Here is a 10,138-nt window from a genome sequence, read left to right as displayed (position 1 = left end):
CTAGTTACATTCAAAACAAAAACAATTTTTTTTTTACATTTGTTTCTAAAATTTTTGGGGTTCTAGGTTCACTTCCTTATCCCCATCTCCTCCTGAATGTTTTAAGCAGATTTTGCCCATAGCCAAGCAAACTGCTTTAGGTCTCACTGGCCGGAGCTGCCTGCCATACTAGAGAAGCAGGGAAAGCCCAGCACTTCCACCTCTCCCTCCAGGGAAAGTTCACATGTAGGAAAACCAGTTGTGTTGGCTCACTCTCTCTTCCTGCCACTCTCAGGACATCAAGCTAGGGAAAGACAAATGAAAAGATGAAAGACAGAAGAAAAGTGGCAAATATTCATTGATTTCTCCAGATCTTTTTGGTAGCATAAAATTATGTAGCTGTCCATCAGAGAATGCGATTTATTCATATTTGTTCATTTATAGATACTTTACTCTTTATACATATTATCTCATTTGATCTTATGAACAAGGGTTGTGCTTGGTCTGGTGAAAGATACAGAGCCACAGAAAATACCATGCTTCTACTCGAGGATTTTCCATTAAGTTGTTAACACAAGTTCAGAAGTCCTGTATAATCTAAACTGAAAATGACTTTGGAGGGAGGCAGCTTACCGGGAAGCGGGGGTTCTTCCAGCTGGAAATGGGAAAAAAAAAAAGAACAAAAAAAGGGAAATTAATGTATCTATCATCGGCCTTTAAATCTTTCCTCCCTCTGGGAAGGAACATCCTTCCCTATTTTTCTAACAGAGATAATTCTCTTCTGTTCTGTGAATGTTGAAAGTAGTTTTGAACTATAAAACCTAAAAAGGAGGAAGTATTAAAAAATGCATTGAGATCTGACCTTGCAGCCAGAAGCACATGAGGGCAAGTTCTTCCTCTTTCCCATGCTAGCCTTTTAGAATATCAGATAACTCTCTTAAGACTATGGATTGCCTAAGAAGAAGAAGAAAAAGAGGAATAACGTTTATATGACTTATATGCCAGGCACTGTGCTAAAATGTTTTGTAGTTATTATCTCATTTGATCCCCACAACAACCTTGGGAGGTAGATGCTATTATTTATCTCTGTTTTACAGATGGGGAAACTGAGGCTAAGCAGCCTTGAGGTGGATATGTCTAGTCTAAGAAGTCTCTAGCTAGTAAATATCTAAGGGCAAATTTAAAGTCCTGACTTCAGATCCAGCCAACATATTGATTTATTTTGGTAGAGTTAGTTTTCCCTCTACAAGGAAAGTTACTAGTCTGATAAAAAACAAAACAAAACAAACCATAAGATAGGATTCTAGAAATTTAATGATCTAGAAGCAGGGGGCGAGTGGGCATGAATGACAATGATGCATTAATAAACATTGATTAAGAGCTTACATTGTTCAAGGTCATGGGGTGAGCTTGCATCTTCAGCTGCTTTTTGGTCTCATGTGAGAAGGCCAGACTATCCCCCAAGAATGCCGGAGTCCAAAGTCAATGTACTGATTTGACTTGCTGGACTATATGTGATTATCACAAGACAAGGCTTCTACTGGACAGTGGAGGGGCTGTGTTCATGGAGAATCACTTGCAAAAAAAAAAAAAAAAAAAAGAATCATTAAAACACTTTTCAAAAATGAACAGAAGAAAATAAAAAACATAGTCGGGGACACATTTGTAAAGACAAATTGTTATTATCTTGTTAAATTATATAAACACAGAGATATATAGACACACATAATGTGGGAGGTGGTTGGAATATACCCCACAGAGCATACATAAGGAGGGAGTCTGCTAGTAGGAGATGTGCTGTGGAATACAATAATTTCTAATTTGAGGGAATGTGTAGATCAATACAGAAGAGGCTGGAACTTTAAGAAGATGGAGCAACTCTGAATGGTTCATTGTCTTCACCTCCATCCCATGACAGTGGCAGGATTGGGATGTGGGAGTGGGGGAGGGCGCCGAATCAATGAAAAAGAAGAGAAAATTCTGTCTCTGTCTGTCTCTCCACTCCTCCCGCCCACACTCTGCTTCCTATCTCTTGCCATATCTGTCCGCCTGTGTCTCCATATTTCTTCCTTTTTCTCTAGAAAGTCCAGTATATGACTCCCTTTCTGAGATGTCCCAGCCTTGCTGCTGACACGTGGCAGTGCCAGATCCTGCCAAGGTGAACCGGGGCTTGGGGTGTGGACTTCTGGATACTCTATTCTGTGATCCTTTCCTGAGCGTAGGTGATTGAACAGCAGCCTCCAGGGGGATATGTCCAGTCTAAGAAGTAGCCTCATGAGTCAAAAGGTTGAAAGATTCTGGGCCCTTCATTAACATCTGATTAGCAGGAGCAGGAGTGTTCCGGTCTTTCTCAGAAAGACAGACTATCCATCTGAGAAAGTGCTCTAAATCACTAGTGATCAGAGAAATGTAAATTAAGACAACTCTGAGGTACCACTACACACCCCTCAGATTGGCTAGAATGACAGGAAAAGATGATGAACGATAGAGGGGATTTGAGAAAACAGCGACACTGATGCATTGTTGGTGGAACTGTGAATGGATCCATTCTGGAGAGCAGTTTGGAACTATGCTCAAAAAGTTATCAAACTGTGCATACCCTTTGACCCAGCAGTGTTTCTACTGGGCTTATACCCTAAAGAGATCATAAAGGAGGGGAAGGGACCCACATGTGCAAGAATGTTTGTGGCAGCCATCTTTGTAGTGGCCAGAAACTGGAAAATGAATGGATGCCCATCAATTGGAGAATGGCTAGGTAAATTGTGGTATATGAATGTTATGGAATATTATTGTTATGTAAGAAATGACCAGTAGGATGATTTTAGAGAGGCCTGGAGAGACTTACACGAACTGATACTGAGTGAAATGAGCAGAACCAGGAGATCATTATACATGGCAACAACAATACTATATGATGATCAATTCTGATGGACCTGGCCATCTTCAACACTGAGAGGATTCAGACCAGTTCCAAAGACTTTGGGAGGATGAGATCCATCTACACCCAGAGAAAGAACTGTGGGAACTGAGTGGGGATTACAACATAGCATTTTCACTCTTTTTGTTGTTTGCTTGCATTTTGTTTTCTTTCTCTTTTCCTTTTTGATTTGATTTTTCTTGTGCAGCAAGACAATTGTATAAATACGAATGCATATATTGGATTTAACATGCATTTTTACCATGTTTAACATATATTGGATTAGTATCCAATTACTATTACTATGTTACTATTAACATATATTGGATCTAAGGGAGAAGGTGGGGAGAAATGGGGAAATTGGAACACAAAGTTTTGTAAGGGTTAATGTTAAAAAATTATCCATGCATATCTTTTAAAAGTTAAAAAGCTGTAATAAAAATATATTTTTTAAAAAAGAAAGAAAGACAGATTACCAGCGGGATGATGAGCTAAATCTGGTCTGACTTTCAGAACCTAAAGGACATGAAGAAAATTGTCTGGATAGTACAGGGCTGAGGTGAAAGTGAAATGCTTATTCCCAAATCCCATAAAATGCTTCATGTTTTGAAACTTTTAAGTGAAGTGCCCCTAGTCCTTTGGGTCCAAAACCAGTTCTGTGTACTATTACATCTTAAAAGACACAGTGAATATAACATCTCATTTGTCCCTTGTTATTGTTCTTGTTATATTCTCAGAAGTGTAGCCATAGTTATGTTACTTCTGTTCAAGTCTTTCGATGCATGTCAATGAGACTCTGTCAGTCTATCTTTGGTGTTAAGAAAATGAGTAACTGTCTTATACTTGATATATATCATACATTGAGTACTTTTCCACATCCTTTTTTTTTTTTTTTTTTTTTTTTTTTTTTGAGGAGACCCCAGACATGAACCAGACAATTAAATTTTAAGTAATTTTCCCTGGCACTCTAAAGTGGGGATGTTGAATTTGAAAAAAGGTCTAATCTTTCTCTTTAAACACAAACTCCTCCAGGTCTGAACATTGTCCAATGGGTCCAGAATTTAGCAGAGACTCTTGGTGGAGGGAGAGAGGACAATTAGCCCAATTCCCAATCCCAGCAGCAAGTGCATGTACTCCTTTGTACACTTCCTAAAAACCAAAAAACTATACAAAACAGTTGACAGTTTTTAATACAAGTTTCTTTCTTTCTTGGTTTTCATTTTATACTGAAATGTTTGTGTTTGTTGGAATCGTTATATTCAAAATAAAAAAAAATCTTTAAAAATACAAATTATCTTTACAGCAATCCTGCTGATGTCAGCAGGAGAAACTCCCTCCTGCAGGCATAGTTTTATTCTGCAGCAGAAATAGTTTTACAAATCACCAATCTGACTTCTAAGTTATTCTTCAACCTTCTACTTGACTCATTCCAATATTTAACCTTTTTCATCCCAAGATGTAGGGTAATCCTGGATTTGACGCATGTTTCCTGATTAGTCATTCCTGACTAATATGATTATATATTATATATTGTGTATATATATATATATATATAATATAATATGATTATAACATATCTCTTTTTTTAGAGACTATATGATAACTGTTATTTGTTTTTTGTTTTTGTTTTTGTTTTTTTATATAACTTTTTATTTACAAGATATATGCATGGGTAATTTTTCAGCATTGACAATTGCCAAACCTTTTGTTCCAACTTTTCCTCTCCTTCCCCCCATCCCCTCCCCCAGATGGCAGGTTGACCAATACATGTATAACATATCTCTTAACAAAACTCATCACCTCCAGTTTTTCAAATATCATTTACTTAATAAGTTGGAGAAACGTACTTTCTGAATAGTAGTTGCTCATTTCTCTCAGCTAAATCCCTAATATTCCATGATTAACTTAATATTAAAGTGACTGCTACACATTGACATTATAATCAATAATAATATAGAAATAAGTAGTTCTTGACAATATTTTGGCTATGAAAAAAGCCATAGCCAGAGTCACCTTTAACTATTACTATTATCATAGATAATATCTCGTTATTTCTGGAAACATATTATTCTTCTGTTCATTTGAGATGCTAAGCAAAATGCCTTTTCAAGAATTCTTTTCATCTCGGCTGTGAATGATTTTGCTATTCTCAGCGATACAATGATCCAAGACTATTCTGAAGGACTCCTGATGAAAAAGGCCATTCATACCTGGAGGAAGAACTGATTGTGTCTGAATACAGACTGAAGCATACTTTTTTTTTTTTACTTCATTTTTCTTGAGAGTTTTTTGGGAGGGAGGGGAGAGGAGATCTATGTTTTCTTTTGCAATATGATTTTTATGGAAATGTTTTGCGTAACTTCACATTTGCCTTCTTAATGGGGGGGTGAGGGTGGAGAGAAAAAGAGAATCTGGAACTCAAGAGTTTTAAAAACAAATGCAAAAAAATGTTTTATGTGTAACTGGGGAAAATAAAACATTAAATGTTGAAAAAGAATTTTCTTCATCCTCAATTTCATCTAGAAAGGAGTCTGTTATCTGTTTCTTCTTTGTCTTCTCTAAATTCTCTCTAGACATGACAATGAAAGTGTCTCTAGCTTCTCTCAATAAATAAACGTTTTTCTAGTTTTTCAGTTTTTTTTTTTTTTTTCCTTTTCTTCTTTTCCTTTTGCTGAGGCAATTGAGGGTAAGTGACTTGCCCACGCTCACACAAGCAGTAAGTGTCTGAGGTCAGATTTGAACTCAGGTCCTCCTGACTTCAGGGCTGGGGGTTTTCTAGTTGTTGTTGTTGTTGTTGTTGTTGTTTTTTAAATAGTATTTTACTTTTCCAAATACATGAAAAGATGTTTTCAACTTTCACCTTTGCAAAATGTTGTGTTCCAAATTTTTCTCCTTTTCTTCCACCCTCTCTACCCCCAAGACAGCAAGCAATCTGAGATAAGTTAAAATATGCAGTTCTTCTAAATATATTTCCATATTCATCATTCTGTGTAAGAAAAATCAGATCAAAAGGGGAAAAAACATGAGAAAGAAAAAAACCCAAGTAACAACAACAAGAACAACAAAAAAGGTGAAAATACTATGCTTTGGTCTACATTCAATCTCCATAGTTCCTTCTCTGGATGTGGATGGCACTTTCTATCACAAGTCTATTGGAATTGTCTTGAATCACCTTTAAATAAACATTGATTGATTAAACACCTATTGTGTGCCAGGAATAGAAAAAGAGGTAAAAAGACAGTCCCTGTTCTCAAAGAACTTACAATCCAGCCACCCTCTCAACAGTCAGTGGACAGTTAAAAACAGCCACTTATTACTACATTCCATTTGGCTCTTTAGAACAAGCCTCTGCAGGTTTGGTGAGAAGGCCACTGGTAAAACAGATGTTATACTTTCTTCCACCTCTGGCTCATCCCCGGCAGGTATCTCCTCATCAAAAACACCTTCTGACTTTTCAACTGCTCTTAGAGAGGGGGTTAGGAACCTGATATCATGTCTAGAGTTAGTCCCTTTTTTTTTTCCTGCTGACCTAAATACAACTGCAAATTCAGTCTTCGTTTAAGGTGCCAGTCTCTCATGATGTGTAACATGGCTGGGCACGGTGGCTGATTTTCAGAGGTCTGCCATGGATTTCTCCAGTGCCCAGTTCTCTAGGTCCCATAGTTCCTAACTCCACAAACCAGAAGATTGGGGCCTTCCTATGAGTTAGACCCCATATGTGGCTAGGAAGTGACCCTCACACATAACTTGGAATATCCTTGTGTGGTTCAAAGGCAGGTAGAGTAGCATTCTGGGAAAACTGGAAAGCATTATGACCAACATTTCCCACTGTATATCAAGATAAGTTTCCATGGGACATGACTTAGACATAAAGGATTGACAATGTGAACAAATTAACAGGACAAGGAAGAGATTAACATTTCAGATTTATGGATAAGGGAACATTTCATGACTAAACATGGGATAGAGAAGATCCCGGAAAATAAGATGGACAATTCTGATTGTATAAAATTGAAAGATTTTTATATAAATGTAAAAAAACCAAAATAGACAACATCAGAAAGGAAACAGGTAACTGGGTATAATTAAGTTACAGTGAAATCCAATCATCCTTTAAAGGGAAACCAAGTCACAAAAAGCAGCTTATGACGTGTGGGAGGACAATTCCCTCAATTTTGCTTTGATAATGTAGAAGACAGTTTCCAGTAGAAAGGGACCAGAATCATTATTTTCTGCTGTTTCTTGGCCCAACCACCCTTCCATTCCAACTTTTGTTCCATCTCCTCCTCCTTGGCTCTATTGAGCAAGAAAACTACCAATTAATGGCTGCTAGAATTTGAGAAATGGGATAGAATAGATGTGATCATTTGTGGCCAGAGATAGACAACTCATCAGGAACGAGGCTGATCCAAGCCCCAGGTGAAAAACGGAGCTTCGGTCTGTTTCTCAAACACAATGGAGATGTTTCAGTACGTACATACACAGTCACAATTCAAACAATCCATGTGCTCTCTGATGAGAAGAGAAAATAAAGCCAAGCAATCCTTCGGTGCTAGAGAACAAACATCTCCAGATGGAAGAGCGTTAGGATGGGAGAGATTGCCAACAAGGGACAGACTCTTCAAACTTCTTTCCAAGCTCTCAGTTCCTGTCAGGTGGCCCCTATTTGCTATCAGTTTTGCGGGGCTTTTTTTTTTTTTTTTTTTTTTTTTATAGTGACAACAACTTTCAAGATAAAAAATAATAATATTGCTCCCAATAAGAATTGCTTCTAAGCTAACTTTCCAGATTTATTACACAATAGTCTTTTTCATGAACCTCACAGGCAGCTTAAACACTCTTTCCCTGTTCTTCATACAGGCTACCCCTATCTCTACCTCTATGTTTTTAAAAGCTTGACACCTCCTTCCTCACTTTTGCTTCTCATATTTCCCAATTTCTCTTAAAACAGTTCGAGTAACCTTATATGATAATAAGCATTTATTTCTTGATTTAAGGTTTGCAAAGTATGTTTTATCTCATTTGATTTTCACAATAACCTAATGATATTACTCTATTATTATTCTCACTTTAGAGATGAGGAAACAGGCCAGCAAGTGATATTATTATTATTATTATTCTCTTTTTACAGAAGAAACTGGAGCAGTTAAATGACTTGTTTTGCCCAAGGTCTCACAGCCAATAAGTGTCTGAGGCAGAATTTGGATTTGTGTCTTTCCTGACTCCCCTTTCATTATAGGGGCTGGTTGCTTTCTGGGGGAGTTTGTTCCTGATTCATTGGGCCTCCCTGACTTCAGGTCCCCAGATACAAGGCCCGGCCCACTCTGGTTCAGCTCTTCTCCAGGCAAAGGGCCGGGGCTCAGCTTAACAAGAACTCTGCAAATCACTTGGAGGCTTCTCCCCTGAAAGTCCCAGCGGCTTTTTTCAAGAACAGACAGAAGGCAGAGGAGACCAAGAGTGTGGAGAACAAGCTAAGACATACAGTCAGTTAAATGTTCAGCCCATCAAGACTGTCACTCTCACAGATCCGTGTGTGCATCCATACAATATACATTCATGTATCCTATACGTACATAGGTATAGAGGATGCTGCCCTTCTATCGTGTCCAGCTCCTTGTGACTCCACGGACCAGAGAGCACCCACATGGAGCTTTCTTGGCCAGAATCCTGGAGGAATTTACTATTTCCTTCTCCAGGGGCAAAGTTAGTCAAGGTCGTTAACTTGCCCAGGGTCACATATCTAGTAACTTTCTGGGGCTGCATTTGAACTCGGGGCTTCCCGGTTCTGGGCCCAGTGCTGTGTCTGCTAAGCCATCTAGCTTCCCCAAATATAGATATCAGTATACATAATATGCATATATTATATATATGTATATGTCTGTAATATATATATATATATAAATAAGGTTTTTATACATGCATATATACATCACCTTCATGTACTGTATCACATATGCATCTGTATTTGTAAGTTTGCATTATGTAACATCTCGGTATGAATAAAATACAATATATTTTATAGGCACACATATACATAAATATATTCCATACATATGAATATATTTGCCTATTATATGCATGTGGCTATGTGTATGTTAAAATATACTTGTGATATATACATATGTATTTAAGCTTTAATACTTTAAATATTCCCTGAGATTTGGGGAACACTGGGCCTGTATGACAGGCACTACAGATGGCCAGTCAGGTGCGCCCAGAACTGACTAAAAGCAAGATTTCGGCTCCATTGCCTCAGGAAACATCGCCACAAGTCCCACTCCCAGGCCCTTTTTGTTAATCTCAGCGTTTCCCAGCGAGGCCGTGGGGTTGCCAATCCAAGAGACGAAAGTGGTTATTGATCCGGCATTTTAAGGCTTACGAAGCACTTTTTGTGTTATCTCACTTCATCCTTCACATCACAACAACTCTGGGAGGTCGTGTTTTTACACTTAGCTTGTTATTCCCTTATTTCAGTTGCGTTGGAGTCTTCATGACCTTATTTGGGGTTTTTTTTGGCAGAGATATTGGAGTGGTTTATTATTTCCTTCTCCAGATCATTTGAGGGATGAGGAAACTCAGGCAAATGGGAGTAAGTGCCATGCCCAAGGTCCCACGGCTAGGAATGTCTGAGGGCAGATTTAAATGCAAGGCTTCTTGACCCGGGGTTTGGAGCTCCATGCACTAGGACCCTTCGCTGCCCAATGGGTAGCAAAGGCAGAGGCAAATATACCTGGGAGCAGCTGGAGGATGCAATGAATTGAATTCCCATACAAGCTCCAATTCTTAGAAGCTTGAGGGAGTCTCTAGGCAAATCTTTTAACCCTGAGTGTCTTTGTCTGTAAAATGGAGACAATAATCATACCTACTTCCCAGGATCAAACGAGACAGCATTGTCCCAGTGTATTGCCAGCCGTAAACAGCTCTGTAAATGTTATTACACCCTTGTCCCCAAATTGCTGAAGGACCTGGCAGAAGGACCCCAGTGCTCTAGGCAGATACTCTGTGGATGATTGCTGGAAGGACGTGGGCAAGATATCCTGGAGAGGAAGGCGTGGATGGGCGGTAATCCGCCCAAGATCACATGTGTCACCAGGGGCTTGATAGTCCAAAGAGCTGGATTTGAATTCTGCCCTGCTTCTTCCCAAAAGTGATTAAATGTCTCCAGGCTCCATCTTTTGTGGGGGATGTGGGGAACATCTCTTCTGGCCCTAACTCTACAGCGCTATAAATTTCAGGTGAACC

General features: G+C 38.7%; 1 long non-coding RNA gene across 1 annotated transcript; it reads right to left on the bottom strand.

Annotated features, from left to right (window-relative positions):
• Positions 1–403: 403 nt before the first annotated feature.
• On the bottom strand, positions 404–6,877 carry LOC116421254. The gene is made up of 3 exons (XR_004231558.1): positions 6,426–6,877; positions 1,366–1,554; positions 404–634 (listed from the first exon to the last, which is right to left on the bottom strand). It is a non-coding gene; the product is annotated as an uncharacterized LOC116421254 (long non-coding RNA).
• Between the last annotated feature and the right edge of the window lie 3,261 nt (positions 6,878–10,138).

This window comes from Sarcophilus harrisii, chromosome 2 (genome assembly GCF_902635505.1).
Source record: "Sarcophilus harrisii chromosome 2, mSarHar1.11, whole genome shotgun sequence".
Taxonomy (NCBI): domain Eukaryota; kingdom Metazoa; phylum Chordata; class Mammalia; order Dasyuromorphia; family Dasyuridae; genus Sarcophilus; species Sarcophilus harrisii.
The sequence above is the reverse complement of the archived record's forward strand: the minus strand, read 5'-3'. Positions and strand labels throughout refer to the sequence as shown.